We start from the raw sequence: 15,066 nt of genomic DNA, 5'->3' as shown, positions 1-15,066 counted from the left end.
TCCCCCCACTGCGGAGAGTCTGCAAGATGGCCCTCAGCTGACAGTCTTGTTTGCAATGACCTCCAATTAAAAACAAACAAAACTCCAAAATTGCCTTGCCTAAGGTTGTGTCTCCTTCAGGGATAACCTAGAGCTGATGACTGTTCAGTGTGTGGGTTTAAAAGCTTAGACGTCTCACCCTTCACTTGGGACAACTCTGAAGATCCATTCCAACTAAAGAACTCCCTGTGAGGTTGGCTGGCAACTTTGTTGGGACTGAATCACAAACTAATTTCAGTCCTTCCTCTCACAGGTTTTAAAACCAAGAAGGGCTCGCTGGCCCCGGCTGCGGTGCGGGAGCCATGGCGGCCTCTGAGGCGGAGGCGGCGGTCTGGCCTCGGGCGCCCCGGCCGTCCCGGCGGCCGCGAGGGGAGCCGCCGCCGCCTCGGGCCCGCGGGGCCCCCCGGGTGGCTGAGGGGCAGCCGGCCGCGACCCACGGGGGCGAGGCAGCAGCCCGCGGGCGCGGCGCCGCCAGCCCGGGAGCTCATCCAGCCCTCGGTGAGCGAGCTGTCCCGGGCCGTGCGGACCAACATCCTGTGCACGGTGCGCGGCTGCGGCAAGATCCTGCCCAACAGCCCCGCGCTCAACATGCACCTGGTCAAGAGCCACCGCCTGCAGGATAGCATAGTGAATCCAACAGTAAGAAAAGATTTGAAAACTGTACCGACATTCTACTGCTGTCCAATGGAAGGATGCCCTAGAGGCCCTGACAGACCATTTTCTCAGTTTTCTCTTGTGAAGCAGCACTTTAGGAAAATGCATGCCGAAAAGAAGCATCAGTGTAGTAAGGGCAGCAATTCGTGTGGCACTGAGTGGGACTTGCAAAGACACGCAGAGGATTGTGGCAAGACCTTCCAGTGCACCTGTGGCTGCCCCTATGCCAGCAGGACTGCATTGCAGTCCCACATATACCGAACTGGCCATGAGATCCCTGCAGAACACATGGATCCCCCTCGTAAGAAAAGGACAATGGAAAACTGCCTGCACAACCAGAAGTTGTCCGGTAAGACTGTTGAATCACCGAGCAACCAACCAACCCCAAGACCAGACGCTCAAGTACTAGAAGCTTCAGAAATAAAGCTAGTGGCTTCTTTTGAAGACTCTTGCAGCTCAAATGCCAGAAAGCAGACTCTTCCAGCACCTCCAAGGTATCCTCAGAAGTTGCTTTTACCAAAGCCCAAAGTGGCTTTGGTTAAACTCCCTGTTATGCAGTTTTCTCCTGTGCCTGTGTTTGTGTCTACAGCCGACGCCTCAGCCCAGCCTGTGGTGTTGGGGGTCGATCATCAGGGCTCTGCCCCGGGTGCTGTGCACTTACTGCCCTTGTCCATCGGAACCCTGATCCTCGGCCTAGATTCAGAGGCTTGCTCTCTCAAGGAGAGCCTCCCTCTTTCAAAGATTGTAAATCCTGTTGCTGTTGAGCCAATTAGCACAGGTGTTCAAGTGAACTTGGGTAAAAGTCCATCTAACCCATTACAAGAACTAGGGGACACATGTCAAAAGAACAGCATTTCTTCAATGTACAGACAGACCTGTCTTACACCACACAACACTTTATACCGTCTGCACAGTGGGCTAGCCCTGATTCCTCTGTTTCGTCTTGTTCTCAAACTGATTTGACGTTTGGCTCTCAAGTTTCCCTTCCCATTCGTGTTCATACTCAAACCTTTTTGCCCAATTCTAAGGTAACCTCCTCTATAGCTGCTCAGACTGATGCGTTTATAGATACCAGTTTTCAGTCAGGTGGGGTCTCCAGAGAAACTCAGACCAGTGGAATGCAGAGTCCAGCAGATGATCGAGTACAGATGGACCAAGCTGTAATGTGTGGAGACATTTTTGAGAGCGTGCATTCGTCATATGGTGTTTCTACAGACAGTATTATAAGCAGCAGCTTAGTAGCAGAGACTGTGACTCATGGTTTGTTACCTCAGAACCACGCTAAAACTTTAAATCCGGATATTGAGAAATCTCTACCAATTATAAATTTCAGTGCACAGAATAGTGTGCTTTCTTCACAGAACATGGCAGATAATCAGACCCAAACCACAGATTTATTAAGTGATCTAGAAAACATCTTGTCAAGTAATCTGCCTGGTCAGACACTGAACAATCATAGTCTTTTGTCTGACACAAATACTGGACCTGACACCCAGCTCCCATCTGGCCCAACCCAGAATCCTGCAATTGATTTTGATATTGAAGAGTTCTTTTCCGCCTCAAATATCCAGACTCAAACTGAAGAGAGTGAGCTTAGCACCATGACCACTGAGCCAGTCTTGGAATCACTGGACATAGAGACCCAAACTGACTTCCTACTTGCAGATACCTCTGCCCAGTCCTACAGTTGTAGGGGAAATTCTAACTTCTTAGGCCTTGAAATGTTTGACACGCAGACACAGACGGACTTGAACTTCTTTTTAGACAGTAGCCCTCATCTGCCTCTTGGGAGTATTCTGAAACACTCCAGCTTTTCCATGAGTACCGATTCATCTGACACAGAGACCCAAACTGAAGGAATCTCTGCTGCTAAAAACCTACCTGCTCTAGAAAGCAAAGTTCAGTTGAACAGTGCAGAAACACAGACCATGAATTCTGGCTTTGAGACTTTGGGGAGCTTATTCTTCACCAGCAATGAAACTCAGACAGCAATGGATGACTTTCTTCTGGCTGATTTGGCCTGGAACACGATGGAATCTCAATTCAGCTCCGTTGAAACCCAGACATGTGCAGAACTACACCCAGTCTCCAACTTCTGAAAGTGGAGTCCACATGGGGGATGGCATTTGAGGTTCCCTTCTGGATTTAGAAGATGGAGAGACAACAGTATTAACTCTATTGAATGTAGTTGATGATAGTTACTTCGATTCTTTGAGGTCTTTGCCTTTTGTACTTGTAAACATGAAATCTGTGCAAAAATTTGTGAGTATATTATAAAGTGTAAAATGTTGATCTAACAATGATTGTCTTTGTGTTGCCTACGTTTGCCCTTTCAGTGCAGTCTTCCCTTCTTAAGGGAAAAAAAATGTATTTCACACCTTTAAAACCCATCTAGCCATTTAGCTGAAGCCAAGCTCATCAGGACTAGGGTACAAACTTTTCAAACCTTCAAAACATTTTAGTCAAAGTATGACTTACTTAAATTGCACCTAAAATACTTTTCCAGTGTACGTTAGAAATTCTTGTGTCCTGATAATGTGTGAAGAAGTCTGATGCTGCACTATCAGATTGAAACACCAATAGCTTCATCTGCTTTGACATCTTACTCTTCCCTGACTTGAAGACACAAAGGAAAACTACAGTTGTCTTTAGCTTTTGAGACAATTTTCATATAGTCAATGCCCTCCCTTCTGTACGTGAACTCTTACTGATACCAACGTAAGTGAATAGTACTTTCCTCACAAGACATGTTGCTGTAAAATTATTGCTTAAAGAAGTAGCAGCAAGCACTTAGTGTACATAGTGATCCTTTCAGTCTAAGTGATAGTAAGTCACTCCAACTATGGAATTTCAGTCTAAGTGACACCAAGTCACCCCAACTATGAAAACGCTGGACTGTAGAATCATGCCTGTTAGCTCAGACTGGGGTGTGTCCTACGAGCATCCCTCCTACTCCCTACAGAAGGCCAGGGTGGTGCTCCAGAGCAGTCCCTCAAAGCGCACCCACCAGCTAAGTCTGAATTTTGTCTCTAAATGTTAAAAAAATAAATATCGTAAGGAGAAAAGGACATTCCCCGCTAAATTTCCATACTTTGCATAAGCTTGATAGGGCATGCGTGCAATCAGGAACAGTTTTAAAGTGAATCTTCTTTTCATCCACCTCTCATTTTTCCCTTAGGTGAGGAAACAGATTGGTTTAGCAAGGATAGCATGTGTGCCTTGAGGAGAACAATTATAGAGCAGATCCACCTAAAGTATGGTATTCCGCATTTTGTTGCTTTGTTTTTTAGAAAGGGTAATACCAAACAGTCTTCAAGGAAAATGAGGTGACGGCCGGTTGCTTCAGTAATCAAGAACATCTGTGCTTTGAGATGGGTGTGTGGTCAAGTATGCTTCTGGGGTTTTCTGTATTTAGGAGATCCTGAGTTCTTGATTGTTGGCCAGCTTTCAGGCAAGTAAAAATCAGTGCAGTGTGTAAATTTTACTAAGTTTACCCCCAAAAAATGCTCTGTTCCTTCTGCTGCACATGCTTATGCTGCTGAAGGGGACTAATCCTTCATTCAAGTAAATCAATGGTGTTGCTACTAATTCCTATCCCAGAAGAATTGTCGGTAGTGGATACGTAACATATCCTGGGCAGATGAACTCCACCTGGTAGATGAAAGTTTGCTTTGGTCACAGTTGCCTCTGAATATGGGTTTCAAAACAAACATAAAGCCTTAACTTAGAATTTCATTATGTTTTAGAATCATCACTGCCTTAATGTTCAAACATCTATTCAAGTTCTCCTAGTAAGGAGACATGCATGTTTGTTTATGGCTTTTTGTAAATATATATGCAGTGATCTATAGCTTTAAAAAAATTCTGTGTTTCTGTGACAATGTTTGTTAATCCAGCCAATTGAGTCATTTACAGAAAAAAGGAGCATGTAATAGTTCTTCGTGTACGAGTAAGAACTGTTTCCCCCCTCGAAACCTTAGTTACCTGAATTGTTCTAAGAGTATTTGTAAAAGCTGAAATTCAGTGATTAAAAAGTGAGAATTCTAAAAAAAAAAAAAAAAAAAAAAAACCAAGAAGAATCCTGCATGCTCATTGCATCTCAAAATCTGCTTTTCAGAGAACCCACACTGCAAGAAGTCCATTCAGCCCAGGCAGGGGCCAGCAGTGCAGGCAGAAGCGTGTGTGTAAAGCGGTAGTTTGGAGTACCACAATACTCTGGAAATGGCCTCCCAGCTCCCTGTATGCTTTATATTTTTTGTTTGTTTGTTTTGCTTTGTTTTTAAATTTTTTTCTGAGATAATAAACACATGCAGAAAAGTCTTTTTATCAGCATTAAAAATGTTTCCTTTTCATATGTACTTTTTCTACAATTATGTAACAAGGAAAATTCTAGGAAAGTCCTGCGAATCATCTGATGTTTTGTACTGTCCATAGTACTTTCGTATTCTGTGAATGGAACATTTGAGTAAGCAGAAAATGATGCAGCAAAACTTCTTCCTTTGATTTTTAGTAACATCTCAATAGAACTAAATATATAATTACTCCACAGGTTTTTATTCTCTCAATGATTTATTTAAAAGAAGGAAAAAAAGAACAGATCCTGTAATGTAAACACTTACACTGAATTAGAGTTGCCCAGCTAGACACATACTTGTAGATCAGCTCAGCCCACCAACCTCATGAAACTATAACCTCAGAGAAGAGAATTCCCCTACTTGGAACAGTACTGTAGTGTGTTCATCTCTACTTTGTACCTCATCACTCATTTTAGTAAAAATGCAACTCTAGGAAGACCACACATTAAAAGGTGCAGTGGTCCAGCCTGGGTCAATGCTGACATAAAATTCCTGAGTAGAAGAGGCACGTGATCACAGGACAATGTAACACAACATACCATTTGTTTGAATCCCTCCTATATTATAGTGTCTTATTCTAACATCATTATTTGAAGTCGCACCTAAGGAAACAGGAACAGTAATACTTTTTAAAGCAAGGGGAAAATTGAGCAAGTGATTATACTAAAAAAGCTGGTCTGAGGCTCATTTTGGCTGAAACAGGAGAAATAGGAGAGTCGGTCACTTTATTGGACTCTGAAAGTCACAGAGATGTCCTCACATAACCAAATATTAAGTGTAGCTTACCTTTTTTGCTCCCATTTTTCTTTTTTCTCTTCCTCTCAACTACGTATTTATAGATCTTGAAATCAACAACATCCCTGAATTGTGTTCATTTCCTACCATTGGGATTTGATTCTTAAAAATCAAACTGATTGCAAGCTCAGCCCTGGAGATGCATTCTGGCATCATCATTTTATATAATGTTAGAGAAATGTGGGAAAGAAAGATGCATTTTGGGGGTGGTATGTACACAAGATGCAAATGAAGATCTAGGCAAAGCAAAACAGGGTGATTCTAATTTAGTGCTCCAATTAGTTTTGCAGATAGCTAGACACTTGTCTCTCATTTTCAATCACTCCTCTGTTTGTAGAGCACTTTGATGGGCTGTCTTGATAGCAAAATTATAGGCAATTAAATTTAGAGGGCTAATTTTTCCAATGATTTCAACTTCAGAAAAATGAAATGGGGGATAACTTAAATATATCTTATAAAATGAAACAGTATTGTTTCAATGGATCAAAAGCTTTGTCTCTCAGAGAATCAGAGGGCCTAGCCTTCAGCATCAATCACATTTTTTCATGAGAAACAGAACTTTTCAGCTCTTGTGGCTTCATGACAGAAAAATGATTCCACCTATCTGCTGTAAGGCTTGCTTCAAGATGTGAGGCTGGAGAGGTATTTGGCAGCAGCTGTTAACCCACCTGCAGAGAAAACGTCTGTCTCATTTCATCTGTTGAATTGTTCACACGATCCAGACTAATGTTTACTTGTTCACAATTAAAGATATCGCCTGGTCTTAGAGACTGTTCCAAAAAGATGGTCAGAGAGCCTGCAGGCTCTGAAGGCTAAGCTGTTCTTTCTGATTAAATACCAGTCACCATATACATGATGCTCACCAGGAACATTCAGCTGGGTAAGGGAGGCAAAGTTAAAAGCTCGAGTTAAGAAAACTTGGCAGTCTTCCCACACCTGTCTGTAGGGGCAGCCCAGAACTCTGTATTTATTTGCATTTCATTGTCTGTGTATTTTTATAGGAAAACAACACTGCAGCATTGAGATGTACATCTAAATCTGTATTTTCATGGGTTTCATCTGTCCTGAGGAATGTGGACCATAATACCTGCTTATACTAAAATGTGTTGGAAAGAGGCTCTTTTATCCTAGGAATCAATTACATCTCAGGCTGCATGGCTGCCAATAACGTATTCTGGCTTTTATACCAGAAAGTAATGCAATTGAAATGACAGAAAGTAAAGCACATTAGAGAACAGCACATGTTTGAAAACTGAAATGTAGCAATACCAGCACAAATCAATGTCTGGATGGCCACAATGGCCAATGCTATGGCTTACAATTATTTAAATTGTAAAGGAGAGGAAATAGGTTTTTAATCATAAAGGAATTCATTTAAATAAGCTTTTTAAGGGAGTGCTCAAAGTGAAGATATCTTAGAAATTCCAAGTTAAGTTTTCTGGCAGATATGCTGGCTAAAATCATCAGTAATTTTATTTTAAGAGACATAAGAAAATCTTAATATTAGGTTTCTTGGTTTATTTGAAGTTGAATTTTTAAGGAGTTTGAAGTGCGTTTTTGACACAGTATCTATTATAGTTTTCTATAAAAGAACATAATTCTCTTGTGTCGGGATGGTACACTGTTTGCTTGAGAGGCAGCTGTTTAGCCTCTTAGGTAAGTATATAGTATAAGAAAAACTTTGAATTTGTGCACATCCAGTTATATTTGTAACGATTCAGTTCAGCCTCGGAAAGGTATATTTTCGTGATCTTATGTTTAAAGCATGCATAAAAAGGACAAATTATTGTTAAAATAAAAACACGCAGTATTAGAATTATGACTTACGAATAAACAAGGTAACAGAAATACAACCAGTATTAGCCTTGAATTTAAGTACTCAATAAACATTCACATTCCAACAACGCAGAGAGATTGAGTTAATAAAAATCACAATGAAATAAAATAAGGGTAAAAATGCAAATTGAAACATAACCACAACACTAGTTCTACATGATTTTAAGCTACAAAATGATCATTGCCATCGGATTCATCATCATTAAAATGTGGCACATATGGGAAGAACAGGTTATTTTGCCAGCCAGAGGATGTTTGAACCTCTTATTTTTGTAATATATTAAAGGTGCATGGTCTTGACTTACTGAATCCTTTGCTACATATAATACAATTTGAAATTGCATCAGTCTTGGCAAGTGATTAATGTGTTGAAAATATTAAAACTAATAGGATGAACGCGTGGGGAGTAACCTATTGTTTTCTATTAGTTGTATGACGATGGACAAGCCATTTTACAGGTTTCTACCTTGATTTTCTCATCTGCGCTAAGTAATAGCTGGATTTAGCTGATTGCCATGTTTCCTTCCCACTCTAAAAAGTTATCACTCGGTAAGTTCACATTACTTTTTCAGGGAGTTCACAAATATGTCATCCTGATGAAGTAACAATTTACAAATTACTATATATGCTGAAATATTGTATTTTTTACAAAATGAAAGGTATATCCTATGTGATGGAATTAGTGACAATAGTAAAATGGTCATATATGTGGCAATGTGCAAGTTCTGTCAGTTGCTTACACCATTGCTTTGGGAAGGATGGGACAGAAGTAGAGACAAAAACCCTGGGGAAGAAGAATTATGCCAGCCTAGTTAAAAATATAAGCTGGACTCACCAAAGCTCAGTCTCAGTCCTGATGTTTCTACTTACTCGCCTGTGGCCTTGGGCAAGTTATATAACCCATCTGTGCTTCGATTTCCTTATCTGTTCAGTGGGCCAATAGTAGCTCATATTTTTAATGGGTTAATGGCATAAAATGCATTTAAAAAGGCATCTGTCAAGTAATAGGCAGTCAATGAATATCAGCAACAGTATTATTATTATTTATTATTATTTAGAATCTTCTTCTATATTTATTCATGTATCTCTAGTAGAAACTCAATGAGATAATTTTTACTGTCCACATTATATAGATAAAGAAACTGAGAACTTACATATGGAATCTAAAATATGACACAAATGAACCTATCTATGAAACAGAAACAAAATTAGGGACATAGAGAATAGACTGGTGGTTGCCAAGAGGGAGGGTGATGGGAGAGTGTAAGAGTGGGAATTTGAGATTAGCAGATGCAAACCGGTATATGTAGAATGGATAAACAACAAGATCCTACCGTATAGCACAGGCAACTATATTCAATATCCTGTGATAAACCATAATGGAAAAGAATATGAAAAAGAATACGCACACACACACAGATATATACATACACACACACATATATACGTATATACATACATAAAGAATGCATACATATATATGTATAACTGAGTCACTTTGCAGTAATTAACCGCAGTAATTAACTCAACATTGTAATTCAACTTTACTTCAATAAACAATAAATTTAAAAAAAAGAAACTGAAAATCAGAAACCTTATATAACTTATCCAAAGGTCACACAAATTGTAAGTTGTAGAGGGAAAATTTAAACCCAGTCCTTTTTGGCTCAAATCTTATCACTCCATCGAGTGGAACATACTGCCTTCCATATTTTCTCTTGTTATCCTACCTGCCTATCACCCTTCACCCTCCTCCAATCCATGTAGAATTTCCCACTAGTAGTTGTGCTGCTAATTACTTAAACCTGTGGACTTTCCTTCATGAATTTAAAATTTGAAACTTTATAAGAGACTTAAGGATTATTCTTTCCTCGGGACATTTGACGTTGAAACCTCAACACCTTTCTGGAGTCCACAGCCTCTCTAAATGATGGCAGCACGTAAGGTCTTCACAGAATCCTTGATATCTCAACATGTTTGACTTATTTAGATGCAGTAATTAAGTAGCCAGTTAACACTATTAAATAGTATTATGTAGGAACACATTTTTAGCAGCAGCTCCTCTGAGATAATTGCAGTAAGCATAGTCCAGCCCTATGGCTATCTATAAAACTAAAGGAAAAGAATTCAATAATGTGTACCCCACATCAAGCCTCATTAACCTATTTACAGTGTAATTGTACATCGTATCCTATAAGATACATTTCTAACCACAAGTAGGAAAGCGCATAAGAAACTAGATCTTCTGATTATGAAGAAAAGAGAAAAATCAAGGCTGAAAAAGGAAAATGATTGATGTTATGCAATTAAGAGTCAGTATTGGAAATAAGAGTGTGAGATTTTTAGATATTGAGTCTTTTCAATTAAAAACATTAAACGAATTCCTCAATCTTTATGACTAGTTCCAAAAAATCAAACAGAACCCATTTTAGGTTTACCTAATTTCTAAGCTTCTTTCATTCTCACCCATATTAACCAATGTTTTCAGGCTGAAACATTTGTACTTCAGAAGCCTAGAGTCACATTTAATCCTTCAAGTTTTTTCCCTTAGTTACATCCCAAACCATCAAACCCACCATAAAGTCTTATTTTTGTCTCATCTACTCCTCTTCATCCCCATTGCTTGTACTCTCCTCCAAGCTACCATTTCATATCCTTTGAATATTCTATTGTTTTCCGAACTGGTTTCTTTAGTCTCACCCTTGCCCATATATAAATAATCTATACTCCTTATAGCAACCAGACTGATTTAAGAAAAAATCAATTGCTATCATTCCCTGGTGTAAACATACATTGAACAAACATGTCTCGAGCTCCCTCTGTGGGATGGCAAAACCAAGAGCCTGTAGGGCCAAGAAAGAAGAGTAAGTGAGAGAAGTAGAATGGAATTGAGACAGTATGGGATAGTAGGTACTGTGGCAAAGTGGAATGTGGCTTCCCTATCTAAATGGCATAATTTTTGTGGATAAAAGAGCAGTCATTGTTGCCAAATGATCTGATTTTTGAAGAAGAATTTTAAACCCACAATTTTATGTAAAATCTCCCAATCTTTGAATATTGAGAAGTATTTAAATTTATTTTCCAAAATACTACGCAGGCCAAAAAAGACACAAATACAGACCAGCTCTAATCCCTAAGCCAAGACTTAGCACCTCTGCCCTAAATGTGATTGGAATCCCACCTAGGTCAGTAGTAGTTTGCAAAGGGTGATGTTTACGTCTATGTGACTGTGTAGGGGGGAGGCAATCCAGCGCCCCCACCCCCTGTCCCTGCCCCTGCCAGGTGCAGGCAACAAAGGACTATATTGTCTGTAGATAACTTAACAATGAAACCAACTGAAAGTCAATCTGCTTTTTGTTATCATCAAGCACCAGCAATGCTAAACCATGTCCTCCCCTCTAGGACAAACCAGTCCCACACCTTTCCATCTTGTGTCCCACTGTTCCGTACCTCTCTTCATACTTTCCATCGCTCACTCACCATGCTCCTGTCTCCCCGTCTTCTTTCTGTTCCTCAAAGAACCAAACATCTTCTTTCACAGGGACTTTTAAATTGTGGTAACATGTCAGCTAGAATGTTCTTCTTTTGTCTCTTCCAATTATCAACTTGTCCTCATTTTTCAGATTGCAGCTTAAATTTATTTTCTTCAGTAAGACCTTTCTGAATCTGACTGTAAACCCCCTCAATCGTTCTCTTTACATCACCCTGTTTTATCTTGCCATATTTGACATGGTTTGAAATTATTTTGTTTATTTTATTTTGTATTGTCTCCCTCACCATCTCTCCTACCCCCCACTCATGCTGGAATGTAAATTCAATGAGAGGATTGAGAATAAGTATGTTGTCTTTTTAAATATTCATTGATTTATCCCCAGTAACTAATGCATACACAGTTGGCTGATAAATATTTTTTAAATGAATGCAAATGTTAACATTCCCAAAGATCAACCTAAACTATATGTAAAAACACATGTACTAGATTAGAGAAAGAAATTTTAGTACAATTTACCATATGGCCTGCATGAGTCTCTCTGGAAGGAACTACATTTTATTCCAATGAAGTCTCCCATGCTGGTTTCACATAATTTAAGAAAAAAGTTACATAATATACAGTAAATAACACTATCAAGTAGTGAAAACATGCATATATTCGGTCTCAGAGCATGCAAATCTATAGGATTTGAAAAATATTGGAACAGTTGCATTTTTTTTTTTTTTTTGGGGGTATACCAGGTAACAGTTGCATTTTTATCCATGAGATTTTATAGGGCTAAGTAAATAGTTGCCAAAAAATAATGACATTTTTCAGACTTTTAAAAAATTTTAAGTGATTACCTCACTTTGACTATTTTTTTTAAGCTCTTTATTGGAATATAATTGCTTTACACTCTTGCACCAGCTTTTGAGGTACACCAAAGTGAATCAGCTGTATTTATACATATATCCCCATATCCCCTCCCTCCCGCGACTCCCTTCCACCCTCCCTGTCCTGGCCTTCTAAGGCATCACCCATCTTCGAGTTGATCTCCCTTTGCTATACAGCAACTTCCCACTAGCTATCTGTTTTACACTTGGTAGTGTATCTATGTCTATGCTACTCTCTCACTTCGTCTCAGCTTCCCCTTCGTCCCCCACCCCCCCAACCCCGTGTCCACCAGTCCATTCTCTGCATCTGCATCCTTATTCTTGCCCTGTCACTGGGTTCATGAGTACCATTTTTTTTTTAAGATTCCGTATATATGAGTTAGCATGCAGTATTTGTTTTTATTTTCTGGCTTACTTCACTCTGTATGACAGACTAGACTATTCCTTTTTGATTTTTATAAAATGTAGATGTGAATGATATAGCAAATTTAATCATTTCCACAGTATTAGTGTTTAACATTGAAATTTAAATTTACTTTGATACTGTTTTTATTGGAAATCAATAATAAATATCAAAAACAATCAAAACTCTAGATATGTTAGCTAGGCATCAAGGACAATGTTATTATGCCTTAACATATTAGAAGTGTTATATTTTGCAAAAATAGTTTCTGCAGGGTAATGATAATAATAAATATATTCACAGGCAAAATGTCAATGCTAGGTACGACTTTGAGAATTCCAGTGTAGTTTCATTAATGATATTTTTATTACAGTAATGATGAGTCCCTAACGAAACTATCTTATAACACAGAAGAAATCTACACAGAGGTAGGAGCCGTGTTTGAGATTTGGTGCCTCTCTGGTCTAAATTCTCAGAAATAGCCTGAAGATGAGATTTCACAGGAAAATGTGGAAGAGCGTGAAAGAGGCAGGAGGGCAGGAGTTCATGTGGCATGTCTCTAATTAGCATCAGGATCCCTTATTCTCATTCTCCTTTTACCCAAGCCAATTTGTAATTGTTCTATGTTTCAGTGCTTTATTTGTATTCCATTGTTTACTCTGTCTTTAGGTCTTCCTGCCCTTCCTTTAACACTAGTGCTGTTTTGCTTTATACATGTGTTTTAAATATAACAAATATAAAGGCTTCTAAAATATTTAATGCACCAAAGTTATTACATTTCATTCATATACATATATATATATATATATATATATATAATGTTTGTGTAAATATATATTTTTTTCTGAATTGCACAAAATTGAGCTCTGAGACCTCACTTACCATTGTCATCAAGAAATGTAGCTAGACATTTTTTGGTGAAGGTCTTACCTACTCAGTGCAAGAATGTGGAGACAAGGTCTATGGTTAGCAGTGTGTCATATTCTTGGCTAAAATGCTTATTTTCCAGGTCTAGGTTTAGATATCCTACAACTGAGCATGGTAAGTTTTACTGGCTGTTTTCACACAGTCTATGCCAAGCTCAGCAACGGGGACCATTGCCTTTGGTTCCCAAAGTGTAGCTCAAACACAAGTCTGCCTCTCTAAATTCTATATTGTTTTTCTTGTAGCATGCTTTGCTCCTGCTCCTGATCCCCCACATAATCTAGGGAATTTGAAAAACAAAACAGTACAAAAGTGAATATCAGTGTCTAAACAGCATTTCTAAAGTGTGTTCCATGGAGAACTACTTCTTCACCTTCACAGATGTTATCTTTAAAATTGTTTTGTTTACCAGATAAGTGCAGGAAATACTGAACAAATGTAAAGAGATTTCTTCATGGTAGGATTTCTTATATCCTTTGTATGGTAATGCTGCATTTAAAATCTCCAAGAGGAGAAAATAATGAACATTTCCTGAAATTTTGTGACAACCAAAACTTTTTTTAAGCCAAATTTAACTAGTTTTTATAGAATCCTCTTTTGGACTCTCTAAAATAGGATGATTGCATAATTTTGAAATATGAGAATAATTGCACATTTAAAACAATTTAACCATTTTTAATTGAGGCACAGTTAATTTAAAATGGTATGTTAGTTTCAGATGTACAGTAAAGTGATTCATTTATACATATGTGTATATCCTTTTTCAGATTCTTTTTCACTATAGTTTATTACAAGATATTAAATATGGTTCCCTGTGCTACACAGTAGGTCCATGTTGTTTATCTGTTTCATATATAGTAGTGTGTTTATGTTAACCCTAAACTTGCATATTTTTTTAAGGAACACATATGGTCTGTTACCTTGCTGCTCAAAGTCTGGTCTGAGGACCAGAACTGAACAAGTCCCAAAGTGATTCCTATGCCTGTTAAGCTTGAGGTACTCTTCTATAATCCTAGGTTATTATTTTCCAGTGAGACTCTAATCTGTGGTAAGTAGAAGTCTTTCCTTAGGTTACCACTCATACCTATTTATATAAGATGCCTCACTCTGAGGAAAGAAAGAGAAAATGTGTGTATCTTACCTCCTGTTATCTTCAATAACACTCAACCCAAACACACACACGCAGAGTCCCGACACTCCTTTACTGGGGCCTGGAGAGAAGTGAAAATGGATTCAAACTGCGACATTCCCTCTGGAGATAAGAAAAAAAAATGGGCCACAGTAGCGTCAACAGAGGGCAGGGTTGGGGAACCAAGTCATAGGTTCATTAAGTGACATCATTTCTAGAAGAAAGCCTAGAAGATTGACACTATTATTTTAGTAGTCTAGATAATCAACAATTATTTTTTTTCCTTTTTAAGGCACAGGTGAGTGGCAGATGAATATGATGTAATTTAATATCCAGGATTCTGCCAATAGTGGATAGCTGTGCAGTGACCAAAAAGCCAAAATGAACTCAAGTAGAAGAATCCAGAAATTATCATTTATGCATTTATCTGTTTATTTATAAAGTATAGAACATCAGTCAGTAGAGTTTAATAGCTGCCCATATCAACATTGGGAGAATGACTAGTTGGCTAGTCATTTACTCTATTGACAAGAAAAACCTTCACTGTGTGTATTTTAAAATGGTAC

General features: G+C 38.6%; 1 pseudogene; it reads left to right on the top strand.

The window, feature by feature from the left end:
- The first annotated feature begins 341 nt into the window (after positions 1-341).
- Positions 342-2,792, top strand: LOC130830371 (ATM interactor-like; annotated as a pseudogene).
- Positions 2,793-15,066: the final 12,274 nt, after the last annotated feature.

This window comes from Hippopotamus amphibius, chromosome 10, assembly GCF_030028045.1.
Source record: "Hippopotamus amphibius kiboko isolate mHipAmp2 chromosome 10, mHipAmp2.hap2, whole genome shotgun sequence".
In the NCBI taxonomy this organism is placed as follows: Eukaryota; Metazoa; Chordata; class Mammalia; order Artiodactyla; family Hippopotamidae; genus Hippopotamus; species Hippopotamus amphibius.
Note: the sequence above shows the minus strand (reverse complement) of the source record. Positions and strands in the feature narration are given on the sequence as shown.